The 12379-nt window shown below is 55.9% G+C and overlaps 1 long non-coding RNA gene across 1 annotated transcript; it reads right to left on the reverse strand.

Moving 5' to 3' along the window:
• Positions 1 to 597: 597 nt before the first annotated feature.
• LOC133771367 (uncharacterized) lies at positions 598 to 2391 on the reverse strand. Its single transcript, XR_009867566.1, has 3 exons — positions 2314 to 2391; positions 1614 to 1760; positions 598 to 1403 (listed from the first exon to the last, which is right to left on the reverse strand). It is a non-coding gene; the product is annotated as an uncharacterized LOC133771367 (long non-coding RNA).
• Positions 2392 to 12379: the final 9988 nt, after the last annotated feature.

Raw genomic sequence — 12379 nt, forward strand, 5'->3', positions numbered from 1 at the left:
GCTCGGGGGCCTGAGTCTGGACCCAAATCAATGGTGGGAACCGCAGTTCCGCCTGTCTTGGGATCCCGGCGGTATTTTTGTCTTTCCCACCACCGCCAGCGTTTGGGCTACATTACGGTTCCTGATGGAGAAGTTTTATTCCAGAAAAAGAATGTGTGAGCTGTTTCTGCGTAGGCGTTGAGCGATCCCTGGGCAAAGCCGCCAAGAGGCAGCACATGGATTCTCACCCGTGGCGTCTGCCGCTTGAAGACGGACAGGGAAAAGCCTAGGGGGGCAGCCTTTTTGGCAGCAAGAACCAGACGGCCTGGCCCGCTGGAGACATCCCGGCAGCAGCCCCGCGTGCTCACGGCATTGGCTAACCACCGAGTGGGTGACTCCCGGCACCCCGGTGTCAGCCAGGCAGCTCAGCACGTGCCCAGCGCCCCTGCCACCAGGGGGCTTCTGCTCGGTTAGAGACCTCTACCCAGGCCAGTCAAGGACAGAGCTGCCTGACTTCCTCCGGAATCCTACCCGTGTTATCGTCACTGGTACTGCGTTAATATCAACACCAATGGCAGCTTGTTTGTTCTTGAAAGAATTATTATTTTTGAAAGAGTTACAGAGGGTGGGGGAGAGAATGAGAGCTTCCACCTGCTGGTTCACTCCACAGATGGTCAGTGGGGCGGGCAGAAGCTGGGAGCCAGAAGCTGCATCCAGGTCTCCCACGTGGGTGGCAGGGGCCCAAGCACTTGGGCCATCTTCCACTGCTCTTCCCAGGTCATGAGCAGGGAGCTGGATCAGAAGTGGCTTAGCTGGGACGTGAACCAGCACCCGTACGGGATGCCTGTGTCGCTGGCAGCAGCTTTTCCCACTGTGCCACAACACTGGCTCCAGAGCCTTGGTTTTGAAATTAAATGGCTCCTTCTCACCATGAATCTTGAGTCCTGTACAGAAAAAGGAGCTGTTTTGTCATTTTGTTATTTCTTTAACTCTCTGTCTCGGTTTACTTTGGCAGAGCCGTTGTTCAGAACGAAACTCAGCAGGTCTCCAGGCAGAACGAGCAGTCCGCGTCCCCGCGCGGCCCGGGCAGCAGGAGCCAGGCGTTGCGCCCAGCCTCTCTGGCTGGCCCAGGGCCTGACGACAGGCGAGACTATGACAAGAGGGAGGGGCGCTGGGGCTGAGGTTCGCTGGTTGAAGGTCAGCTTTCCTGCGCACAAAGCAGAGGTCAAGCTGACGTCTCTCCCTGTTTTTGAGCAAGCGTGTTCCAGGAAGCTGCTCTGGCCCGTGGCCAAGTGGCTGTTGTAGCATGATGTGTTTTGGGGGTCAAGTTTCCTGCGGCAGGCAATTCTTTGAGTTCCTGATATTGACATCAACAAACCTTCATAGAGTAACTCAAAGTGTAATGTGGGGCAGTGGATTCCAACCTGAAAGATAAAGTAGTATTCATAGGAAAAAAACGTTGACCATTCGCTGATTCTGTACATAGGAATTTGCTCTCTGCATTTTTCTTCCACACAGGACACTTGACGTTCCCAAAGCCAGACGTGATGCCGGCTAAAAGGTTTGGAGCTTACCCATAAATTGCATTGCCCCGTAACTGTCCTGACTGAACCACAAATCAAGCAAGACATTACTTTTTATCTGCAGAGAGACATGCAGACCCACCATCCAGCCCTCTTCTTTTTGCGAACACCCTCGTGTCGAGTGATTAAATAAGATAGTGCACGCACCGTCGCCGAAGTAACAGGCATCTCGAGGAAGCCAGCTCCCTTCTCTTGCTTCTGAAATCCAAAGCAAACAAACATCTGGCTGTAGCGACGGGGAAACAGCCTACAGTTACTCACCTTCAGGACTGCAGACAAAATAAACCAGCCCCTCCACCAAAGAATTCAAAGGAACGAACTTGTAAATATTGTGACTGATTACAACAACAAGCGTGTCATTCACTTCTCCTTCGGAAACGAATCCAAACAGGCCTCTGTGAGCCGCCAGTGCCCAGCAGTGGCCTTGGCAGCTCCGTTGGTAGAGGATCCGGCAGGGAGAGAGGAGAGCCTGGCTCTCTGCTGCTGGCCAGGTCCCGGGGGTGACTTTCAGCTGTGCGGTGGGGATCCTGACACCCCCAGGTGTGCCACGTGTGCCCCTCTGTCTTCCCCCCTGGGGATCTGACACCCAGCCCTGATCCCCGTGCGACTGTGCGACCAGCAAGGACTTCTACTTGCAGAAGACCAGGTGGGCTATCTCCCTGGCCCCACACACACAGCTAGCTGCTCCCCCACCCCTCGGCCACCAGGCCCGGAAAGTGAAAGTGTGCTTCTGAGAACCGTGGATACCGACCTACAGGAAGGCGCCGTGTGGTTTCCGTGACCCAGGCCTTGACTGGAAGTGGCTGCAGAGCCGTGTGTGGGCCCTGCGCCTGCCCTGCAGGGTGCCTCCCCGGCGAGGAGTGCCTTCTGCCCGGGGGGGGGGGGGGGGGGGCGCCTGGGGAGGCTGTCCCTCTGCCAGCTCCTGTGTGCCTCCCAGGAATCAGCCGCTGTCAGCAGGGCAGTGCACAACCGCTGTTCACCCTGATTTTCTGGGTCAGAAGCTTTTCAGAGCTGCTTCCCGCGGGGACCTGCTCCCTAGCTCGTAGAGTGAGGGCCAGGGAGGACAGCTCGGGCCCTGGGCCAGCGTCACCCCAGTTCCCTTTGCAACTCGGGCACAGGCACCAGTTCCAGCCCCTGCGGCACCAACCCAGCATCAAAGAACAAGCAGGGCACAGCCTGGAAGCCGCTGGACAGACCGGTTATCCTGCAGGCCCCAGCAGCGCCAGCTTCCGCCCACGCAGCTGGAAGAGACCGCGTGTGCTTGGAGCGTCTCCGCGTGTGTGGACGTACACACGTGCCCTCATACACTCACTCCTGCACACTCACACACGAGGCCACTGCGAGGGGCCAGCGGGAAATGGCCTTCAAAGAGAAGTGGATTTGGATGCAAAAAAAAAAAAAAAAAAAACCACAACCTGGAAATCCACACATACCCTCATGTGCATGTACATTTCATGGAAATGTGTATTATGAAAAAACTATGAATTTCAGCAGTTTTTACACCAAACTACCCCCCCCCTTCGAATTCCATTTTCCGTGTTCTCTTCGACTTGCTTGCAAATGTATTTAACTTTACTATGAAACATCCGACAAGCAAGCACACGAAGCCAAATCGAGCAGGCGTGACGCTCACCGCAGACATGTAAACAAAGGTGCCGTCACCTCCGAACCCACGAGAGAACCTTGCCACCTGCGCCAGTCCGCCCCACGTCCCCTCCTCCAGGTAACCACAGGGCTGAGTGTGTGCGAGCCCCCCCTCCCTCTCCTTGTCACCCCACCAGGCACCCAAGTGTTTGCACACCAGGGGGCCTTGTTGTGCTTTGGTGGGGGCGGGGCGAGGAGTGATATGCTTTGTAAGCAAGTAAGCTCCCTCATCAGACACGGACATGGTGCACGGTGAACATCCATGACACATGCGTGTACCCCGGAGTGCGTGTACGCGTGCTGCCACTCGTCGGGAGCACCATGAGAGCTTCTGTCCCACAGCGCCCTGTACCTCCTGATGCCGTTCTGAAGAGTGACAAGTACTAATTAATGCTATGACTGTGAAAACCTGAACCTGCATGGAGTACCTCAAGCCTGTGCCTCTGGTACCGATTCCCCGAAAAAGGCCCACGTCGCACCCAGAGCCAGGCCATCCCTGCACATGGCCCGGTCCGTCACTCCCTCGCAATTGCCTGACACCCTCGCCATCCACCTTAGCTCTCAGCTTCTCCAGGAAGGGACATGGCGAGGGCCCTCCATGCCACTGGGCGCAGCCAGCAGGGGGATCCCAGGGTTGCGTGGGCCGACTTGTGGCTGCGTGTGGGAGCAAACTGCAAATACAAATATGGGGACCCGTTGTTAGAAGCAGCCATGGCTGAAAGTGAATATGCACAAACTTGAAATCAGATTAGTTTTGTTAAAATCCAAGGAAAGAAATTCTACACTCATCTCTTCCTACTCAACCGCACTGAGCTGTTATCAGTGCTCCAGTGCTGGTCTGTGTGTGCTGTGCCCATGTCACAGGAGTGTGGCAGGACGGGGGCTCCAACGCTCTGCCGGGATGGGTGCTGAGCTGCACATCAGCTGAGACCGTGGAGGCTGCACAGCAAGGAAACTCACACTCACTACCGGCCAGGTGCACACACACACACATCCACGGGACGCACATCCACATGTGTCCACACACCATACACAAATACCCACCACACACACATACACACAACAAACAAATGCACACCACATCTACATGCACCACAAATGGAACTGCACACACCCCGTGTATGCACACACATACACACATGTAACACACACCCAGGAATAGAATGTACCTACCACACACCACACAAATAAACACATACACACCACACATGCAAACACGTACTCCACACACACACCCAATATATACACACGCTTCGTACACACCACACATTTATACAAAGGCCACACACATACCACACACACACCCAATATATACACACGCTTCGTACACACCACACATTTATACAAAGGCTACACACACACACACCACACACACACCCAATATATACACACACTTCGTACACACCACACATTTATACAAAGGCCACACACACGTACACATACGCTCCACACACATAAACATACCTCACACCCCACTCACCACAAAAATAAACGTCTATGTGCATATCTCATATACACAAATACGCCTAGCACAAACACACAGGCCCCACACACATTACATACACACGCACACACTCCAGACATCCCATACACACCACACACACATGGGATGCATAAATACACACCTCATAAAGACACACACGGCACATGCACATAGGGTACACACGCCACACATGCATGCACACCACGCAAATGTTTTTCATGCACTCATAGCGCAAGCCTCACCCCAGCTTCCCAGCCTGGTGCTGGGGTGGAGCAGGAATTGCTGCCTGCTCATTTGCTTCCCCGGGTGCCTTTGGACCCCGTGCCAGGCATAATTAATTAAGATGCACTTGATCTCTGTCCTGGGCTCCTGGCACAGAACCCCGAAACCTGGGCAGCTACCGTCTCCTGTGCGCTAATGAGACGCCTAACTGCTGGCTGGGCCCCAGGTGGTCTTCGGAGGGCGCTGGGGGGCAACCATGGGGATAGCGAGGTGGGAGTCTCAGCCACACCCCGAGCATGGGAGAGAGGCAGGAGATGGAGCTGGTCACTAGCGGCCAAACATGCACCAGAAGCTACCATGCCAGTGGGCTGGAACCCCCATTAAAACCCTGAATGATGGGCTTTGGGGAGCTATAGGGTGGACCCGCCTCTGCACGCCAGGGGCAGTGCACGCAGAAGGGTGGGTGTCCTTGTCCGTTTTTTGTTGCCTTCATAAATTACCCGCGGCTGGATACTTTCTAGAGAAGAGAAATCTACTTATCTCACCATTCTGGAGGTTCAAGGGCATGGTGCTGGCTTGGGCTCTGGCCAGGGCCTTGTGGCAGATGGCATCGCATCATAGGAGTGAGTGTGAGGGGGGCAGCAGTGGGGGAGGACGGAGAGGGGAGGGGTCACACAGGGCAGCAAACCAAGGAAATCAAACTCACTTCGAAAAAAAAAAATTCATTTGCCTTTAGAATAAAGGCAAGGTGACAGAGAGAGAGAGAGAGAGAGAGAGAGAGAGAGAGAGCACCTGCCCATGTGCTGGTCCACTCTCCAAATGCTGGCAACAGCCAGGGCTGAGCCATTCTGAAGCCAGGACCAGAAACTCAGGCCTCGAGTTAAGGGCACCACTGTTTTCCTGTGCAAGGCAGATTAACCCACCCAAGCTCCACCAGCAGCACCGACATCCATATGAATGTCGGTTCGAGTCCCAGCGGTTCCACTTGTAATCCAGCTCCCTGCTAGTGCACCTGGGAAAGCACTGGAGGATGGCCCAAGTGCCTGGGTTCCACATGACAGAGACATGGATACAGTTGCAGGCTCCTTACTTCAGCCTGGCCCAGTCCTGGCCATTGCGGTCATTTGGGACGTGAACCAGCAGATGGAGGATCTGTGTGTGTGTGTGTGTGTCTCCTTCTCTCTGTCACTCTGCCTTTCAAATAAATAAATACATCTTTTTAAAAATAATAAATAAAATAGAGATAATGCAAACTCATTCTTGTGAGGATAACACAGGAGCCCTCTGTGTGATGGACATGCCCGAGGAAGGGTGAGACCTCCTGGGGACGTGGGCTGTCCTCACAGCTGGGAACACCTTGAGAGACCCCTGTAGCATCCAGAGATGCTGGTCAGAAGCAGTAGACAGTGTAAAAGCAGAAATGAAGTAGAGGTAACCAGCATTGTGGTATAATGGGTGAAGCTGCCACCTGTGACACCAGCATCCCATATGGGCGCCAGTTCGAGTCCCGGCTGCTCCACTTCCAATCCAGCTCCCTGCTAATGCACCTGGGAAAGCAGCAGAAGATGGCCCAAGTGTTTGAACCTCTACCACCCATCAGGGAGACCAAGAGAGAGTTCCTGGCTCCTGACTGACCTGGCCCAGCCCTGGTCATTGTGGCCATTTAGGGAGTGAACCAGCAGGTGGAAAATCTCTCGCTCTGTAACTCTGCCTTTCAAACAAATAAATAAGTCTTTTAAAAAAAAGAAAGAGATGAAACAGGACCCAAAATAATTGAGAACCAGCAGAGAGGAGAGGACGTGGTCCACAGAGGGCCGTGTGGGTCTGCTTTGCGTCACTCGAACCAAGCCCTCGAGGCGGCCCTGCTTACAAACAGCAGTGTTTGGTTCTGGCTCAGGGCTTTGGGGGCGCCAAGTCTAAGATCAGGTGACCCCAACAGTTGGCCTGTGGTGAGGGCCGAGGACAGCATCCCTTCGTGGCTACACCTTGGGGATGTTGGGGCTCCCTCCAGGCCCCCTCCTCAACACAGTGGGAGCACCACTCGGCACACTCGGCACCACCATCTATGCCCCCGGCCTTCAAACACCTGCCCGAGTTCAGGGGCCAAGGGAGCCCCTTGCTGAAAGGGAGGTAGTTAGAAGCACAGCAGTATTCACACCGCAGAGTCCTCAATGACCCTGCCTTTGTTTTACCATCTGTGAAGTGGGCATGAAACCCGCACATGTGTTTTCTCCCCGTGAGCAATTTTGCTGGCCAAGGACCGGTCAAGCATGCAGGTGGCCTCTGGACAGTGGGGACATTTGCAGACAGGGGGAGGGCCACACTGTCCCTGGAAGTCACAACCGTCCTGCGTCTGAGGGCTCCAGAAACAGCCTGTTTGGGTCTGGAGTGACATCGCTGCCCCTGCCAGATCTGTCCGTCCTGCCCTGTCTGTTCCTTTCCATCGGGAGGCAAAACACACGATGTCCACGGGTGCCAACGCACCTCTGACGAGTGTCCTCTCTGCCAACAGAATGGCTCTCGCAGGGGACACCAGTTCGTCCTCATTGATTCTGGACGAGGCCCAGTGCACGGGGATCGCAGGGATGTTTCCGCAGGCAGGCGGCCCACGTGAGCCCCCAGGGGCAGAGGAGGCTGAGGACATCCAGCCCTGGTCCCCCAGGGGCCTGCCAGCCCCTGCCAGGCCTCCCCTGGTCCACAAGGCCGGAGAGCTCCCTGGAGTCTGCTTATTATTCCACGCGCGTGCCGTGGAAGCCAGATGCGGAACACACACGAAAGCAAACCCTGTGTTACAGCACCGCGACTGGACTCCCTGCATACCACAGGGCTTCTCAAGCTGGTGGGCAAGGCGCCCCTGCAGTGGCTGTAAGGATGCAGATGCCCAGGCCCCTGCTCCGAGATCAGGCCTCGGTGGCTCAGAAGAGGGGCTGCCCATGTGTGCAGTGCTTGGCTGGGCTTCTGCCCCGCTGGCCGCGGTGCGGCTTCCGTGCCCCTGAGGTGGCCTGAGTCAGGGGTGTCGTCTGGGCCGTGGGACACCCAGGGCCTTTCCCATCAGCTCAGCACTCCTCGCTTGCTCCATGGAACTTGGTGCCGTGGGCTCTGCAGATTCCGTGGATCTTGGATCGTATGTGTGTACCCTCTCCGGCACTGCCCTGGCTGCGGCGCTGGCCCCATATGCAGATCTGGGGGGGAGTCTGGCGCAGCCTTGCCTTTGCCGTCTCTTGTCTCTTAGCAACAAGCCCCCAGTGACTCCACCTCATCTGCCCCCACACGGCCTGCAGCTGCCAGCAGCCCACCTCTCCCGAGCTGACTGCAGCAGGAAACGCATTTACACAATGAGTTTAGGAAGCTGGTTCCGGAAGGGCCTGAGAGCCCAAGGAGGAAGCTCTGGGCCCAGGTTATGGGGGCCATAGGTGGCCCAGGGGCAGGAATCCCCACTCCCACCTCCGCCAGTGCTGTCCAGGGCGGGGGCGGGGGGCAGAGCTCCTGCTTCTCCCAGGGGACCAGGCCATCTTCACTGGCATCTCCACAGCAACTGTGGCCGGTGTGTGAGACAGGAGGGAGAGGTGCCAGGACACACACAGGCACACACTCACACTCACACTCACACACCTCTGCACATACCCTAGGTCACAGCCCTCACACTCACATATATAGAGTCACACACCCACACACACACACACCCCACTGTGACACAAGTCACAGCCCTCACACTCACATATATACAGTCACACACCCACACCCACACACACCCCACTGTGACACAAGTCACAGCCCTCACACTCACATATATACAGTCACACACCCACACCCACACACACCCCACTGTGACACAAGTCACAGCCCTCACACTCACATATATACAGTCACACACCCACACCCACACACACCCCACTGTGACACAAGTCACAGCCCTCACACTCACATATATACAGTCACACACACACACCCCACTGTGACACAAGTCACAGCCCTCACATACACTCATGCACTCACAGATACACAATCACACGCTCACACACACACCACACACACCTCTACACACACAAGAGTCACAGCCCTCACATAGACACAATCACACACTTACAACACACACCACTACCCATACCCTGACACAGTCACAGCCCTCACACGCACTCACATGTACACAATCACACAAACACACACACCACTACCCACACCCGAACACAGTCACATATACATAGTCACACACACCCCACATACCTCTACACACACCCTAACACAGGCACAGCCCTCACACCCATATGCACTCAGGTACACACAATCACACACCACTACACACACCCTGTCACAGCCCTCACATATACACAATCACACACTTATAACACACACACCACGACCCATGCCCTAACAGTCACAGTCCTCACACACACATGTACATAGTCACACACACAATATACATCTACACACACCCTAACACAGGCACAGCCCTCACATACACTCACATGTACACAATCACACAAACACACACACCACTACCCACACCAGAACAGTCACATATACATAGTCACACACCCCCCACATACCTCTACACACACCCTAACACAGGCACAGCCCTCACACACACATGCACTCAGGTATACACAATCACACACCACTACACACTCTGTCACACACACACACACACTGCTGGTGTGATTTGAAGGTTCAGGTGTTGAGATTTCATCCCCATTACACAATACCAAGAAGGGGCAAAGTTAATCCAACTGTGCTATTTGGGGGGAGGTGCTGTCGGTGGCGGTCGGGAGGTCACCAGGGGGACCCCCTGATTGGTTCCTGGCTACAAGAAGAAGGAACTACTAGCAGAGACCCAGACACAGCTCCCTGTCCCGCTGCACAGTGCCTGCTCTGCCCTGGCACTCTGCCAGCAAGAAGGCCTCCACCGGATGCTGGCCTTGACCTTGGGTCAGAACCTTGAGCCCAAATAAGCCTCTGTTCTTGATAGCTTGATAACTGTGCTATCAACACCTGCAAACAGACCAAAACCTATGTTCAGGAAGACATTCATTCACACACACACACACCACTACTGCAACCCCCCCCCTGCCCCAGCCTTGCCTGCCGTGGGCACGGTCAGGAGCCCCCGGAGCATGGCCTGGCCTGCAGGGGGCACTGCTTGTTTCCAGGAGAGGAGAGCGGCGGGAGGCATGGGGCCAGCACAAGCAGGCGCGGGAAGTCCCCGGATGCAGGCAGCAGGAGGTCCCCGGATGCAGGCAGCAGGAGCTGGGCATGGCAGCTGGACACGGAGGCCCCTGCTGGGAGGTTACTCTCGGCAGCAAGACTGTCCAGGCCTCACTTGCCCTGTGGCCAACCCTGAGACAGGTGCACGTGGAGGTGCGCCCTGAAGAACTCCTTAGGTCCAGGAGGAGTGGGGAAGATGCCGAAAGGGCCGGATGCAGAGAGCCCCTTTGTCACATTGTCGGGGTTTTTGTGAGCTGATTTGGACACTTGGCTGTTAAATCACAACACACAGGGCTGGCGCTGTGCTGCACACAGTGAAGCCACCACCTGTGGTGCCAGCATCCCATGTGGGCAGCGGTTCAAATCCCGGCTGCTCCCTTTCCCATCCAGCTCCCTGCTGATGTGCCTGGGAAAGCAGTGGAAGATGGCCCCTGCCCACCCACACTGCATGACCCAGATGGAGTTCAGGCTCTGGGATTCATTGTGGCCATTGGGGAGTGAGCCCAAGAACAGACGGTAACTCCCTCTCTCTCTAACTCTGCTTTTCAAAGAATAAATGAATATTTTACTTAAAAAATAAGTCGCAGTCACTTCCCATACATAAGCTATATTAACACAGAGGCGATGGCCATGCTTCTCACTCCCTAACGCCTCTGCCCACCTTGCTGTGCACCTGCTCCCCAGGGGGCGGCCTCCAGCGCGTGTGGAGGCATGTGTTTGGCCTCAGCCCCCCTCCCAGCTCCATGGCCAGTGGGTGGATTTGCATCCCGAAGTCATCAAAGGCCAGGCCTGGGTTAGCTCAGGCCGCCTGGACAGCGCATGGCAGGGCAGGGTGGTGGAGGTGGGGAGGGGCAGGGGTGGTGGTGCAGGCTCAGCCAGGCCAGCTCAGCCTGGACTTCCCCGCGTGCTCTTGCTTACCCCTTCTGCAGGCATCCCGCCCTGCCCTCGGGAGCCTGGTCCCTGCGCACACTCAGGGGACCACCACATCTGCTCGTCTCTCCCCCACACCTGCCGTCCCAGCATCCTTCTGGGCATTGAGGCCTCGGCACAGCCCCCATCAGACAGGGCGGGGTGGAGAAGCATGGGCTGCAGCTAAACAGGCTCCCGAACTTGGCTTTCAGAGGCCAGCACATGGCAGGTCTGCAGAGGATCGGGAGCAGGCGGTGTTTCCTGACAACTCTGGGTGCAGCACAGGCCCACAAAGCCTCCTGTCTCATTGGCCAGGAGCCCAGGGCCCAGGCTGTCTGGGTCTGCAGGGATCAAGTGAGTTCCCTTTGAATGCTTCTCTCTCTCTCTCTCTCTCTCTCTCTCTCTCTCTCTCTCTCTCTCCTAAAACACACATTGGAGATGGCTGTCTGATCATCTGTGCCCCTTCTGGGAACCCCCCGGTGCACCATGTTAGGGAGCCCATCCCATCAACTGGTTTCTTTTTGCACCAAGAAACAAAGAAGCGGTTGACTCAGAAATCGCCCCTCGCACCGCCTCTCCACAAGGTCTCCACCGTCTCCACCGCAGGGTGTAGCCACCGGCAGCACCTTGGGAAAATAAGGCCCTGGGACGGACTGGCCCGCCGCGAGCGAGGCCCCTTGCTCAGGTTGCACACTGGGTTCTTGGCTCTCCAGGCAGGCGAGTGAGTCAGAGGAGCCAATGAATCAGAGGGTGCACGCCCAAGATCCAGCTCTGAGTTCAACCCCGCCAGATGCCGTGACACTGTCATTACCTGAAGCAGACCCAAACAGGCCTGAACCCAGTAACCTGCTCCCCGGGCAGGCACAAGAACCTGGCAGAAAGTTCCAGAGAACCAGCCTGCCCGAGGGTGACCTCCCAGACACCCAGACACAATCACTGGCATTATGTAGCAGCAACAGCACAGGCAGACCCTGCAGGCTGCTCCTCTACCCAGCACGGATGTTGATGAAATTGGCAGTGCTAACAAGGCCTCCCATTTTGCAGATGGGAAAATAGAGGTGGGGTTTTCTGAAAAGCATGTTGTTGATTGCATGACAATGATTATAAATTCAAAGTGGGTAAATTCCTAGCAGGTAAAGCCACCTCCTGGGGTTGCATCCCAGCTGTTCCACTTCGGATCCAGCTCCTTACTAACGCGCCTGGGAAAGCAGTGGAGGATGGCCCAAGCGCTTGGGCCCCTGCAACCATGTGGGAGATGTAGAAGGAGCTCTTGACTCCTGGCTTCGGATCAGCCCAGCTCCAGCTGTTGCAGCCATTTGGGGAGTGAACAAGCAGATGGAGAAACTCTCAGGGCCGG

Source organism: Lepus europaeus, chromosome 12, assembly GCF_033115175.1.
Source record: "Lepus europaeus isolate LE1 chromosome 12, mLepTim1.pri, whole genome shotgun sequence".
Classification (NCBI taxonomy): Eukaryota; Metazoa; Chordata; class Mammalia; order Lagomorpha; family Leporidae; genus Lepus; species Lepus europaeus.